Genomic DNA, 2,534 nt, shown 5'->3' on the forward strand with positions numbered 1-2,534 from the left:
TACGATATAGTTTGCACATGTTGCAAAAGCACTTGCGTTCATGTCCACGTCTTTATATTATATATTAGTATTAGTATTATACTATTGTTGCCATTTAGTATTATACAATGTTTTAAAAATCAGATTAATAATTAAGTAACTCAAGATTTAATAATTCAACTCTTATGGAATCATGATTAAACTGGTATTATTAAAATAGGAGTAATAATTAAATAATATAAAATAATATTATAAAACATAATACTGTACCATAATTTTATGAAACTAAAAAGTAAAAATTATATTTAATTAACCTCAGTTCAAAGAAAATACTATAGTGTGTGTTTTGGAAGTAGTTAAATCCAACGCCAACAAATTTTCATACCAGAGATACAATTTAGTTGCTTTAAAATTTTTGCAATAGAATGTACAATTTTTTCCTTCAAATAGTTTTAATGTTAATTCAAACACACTCCAAGTTTTAATCTTTTATTAAAAAATATTTATTTTAAAAAGATAACCATTTAAAAATAATTATAAAATTAGAAATATACTTTATCCAAAAAACAAAAAAATTATATAAAATTTATATTTTTTATTTTTATTTTATATGTTTTATTAAATAGTTTAGCAAAAAAACAATATTAAATAATTTTACTCTAATAAAATAGTTTAATAGTTTTATTTAATATTTTGATAGTTAAAAATTACTTTTTGAACTCTTTATATTAATTAATATTTATCATGGTAGCATTTAGTTTGAAAAAATTTATAAGTTGTATGAAGGGAAAATATAATTTAAAATTTTAACTAATCATCACATAAATATAAAAGAGTTTTGTTAACGTTTATTTTAATTACTGGTGTTAAAAAAGATAAATATAAAAATGTTTTAAAAATATTTATTACATTGTAAATATAAGATATATTATTCCACTTTTCTTAAAAAATAAAAAAAAAACCATTTTTAATCGCTTTAACATGAGAGGTTAATGTTAATAAAGCCTAATTTTGATTAAAAGTATTTGAAAAAAACATTTTATATGTAAATTTAGAAGACAAGTAGAGCTTACTTTATACATTTGCCATATATACATATTAGACTTGATAGGAAATAATAATTTCATGGAATAATACCTATTCTCATATAGCTTAGATGATAGATAATCATCACTCCTTACTTTGATTCTCATCAAAGATGGTAAATAAGATCGAATTACAACTACTCTGTTGCAGTATATATGTTGTAAAATACAATCAACTTTTTATTGCTGAATTTTTACATGATATCATAGATTTTTTGGAAATTTGTTGTGCCATTCTGATGAGTACTTTTTTTCTTACAAGTCTCTATTAAAATTGGAAATTAACCATCAAATAAGTATAAAGAAATAATCAAATATTTATAATGTCAATATATACTATTCTTGCATATACCGTGATGATAATGGTAATTTTTAGAAGATATAATATAGATTTGTTGGTTAAGGGAGAAAGAAAGGGAGAAAAAAATCATGGATTTACTAATAAAAATAATAATAATTAATAATTAATATTTACCGATAAAATTTAAAAAATGGAAATTATGATTAATTTCTCTATTAGGCATACAACTTTAGTTTTAATTTTTTGTAATCATCGTGATTTTTTTTCCTAGACTTAGAGAAATATGGAATCCAATTAAAAATAATAATACCACAATTAGGACTTGAATTTTATATTTAAAATCAATTATTGGAATTGTTAATTAAAATTTAATATATGTAAGTGTCATCGAAGGGTATTTTTGAAAAATAAAAAAGTTTAGCATAAAACAAATTAGGAGTGTGAATAAATGATTCCTTAGATCATTACAACCTTACAAAATTCTTAACGTCAATGTGTTTCCTTTTTGTTCTACATTAAATTGCATTTTCGGATGATCTTTCCTCATCCAAGAATACATTTTTCCTCTCAAGCGCGCGGCATGATTAAAGTATAATTAATTTCTGTAGTTAAGTAAGTTCTGATCTTTATTAATGAAATACTTTTGCTTATAAAAACAATTGTTGTTAATAGCTTGAGATTAAAACAAGAAATAGTTCAACAAGAAACATACTTTTTATTTGGTACGAAGAAATTGTAACAACTAGAATAACTCTATGAACTTTATCAACGTTAAGGTAACGGTTAAAATTACCGTTTTAATTCATTGCATCTGTCTTTAAAGGAGGAAAAAGAGCAGATCTAGGTTACATGCAATGCAATTCACCAACGGCTATTGGATATATACTTTCGTATGTGTCAGGTTTCAGTTAAACAAGATCCTAGATTCCGAGTTTTGGGTAACAAAAAAAATATACTTTTGTGGAAAAGTTAGGGTATGTTTACTTTATGGGGGAAATAAAAGCAAAAATTGAAAGAAAAGAAAGAATAAAAAATATATAAAGAAAGTTATTTTTCTTTTATTTATTTTTATAAAAATAATAAGAAAAATATGTATAAAAATTACTTAAATATCTATAATAAAATGAATAAATATGAACTAGTTAGGATAAATTTGTCTTTATATATAT

The sequence above is a fragment of the Glycine max genome, chromosome 16 (genome assembly GCF_000004515.6).
Source record: "Glycine max cultivar Williams 82 chromosome 16, Glycine_max_v4.0, whole genome shotgun sequence".
In the NCBI taxonomy this organism is placed as follows: domain Eukaryota; kingdom Viridiplantae; phylum Streptophyta; class Magnoliopsida; order Fabales; family Fabaceae; genus Glycine; species Glycine max.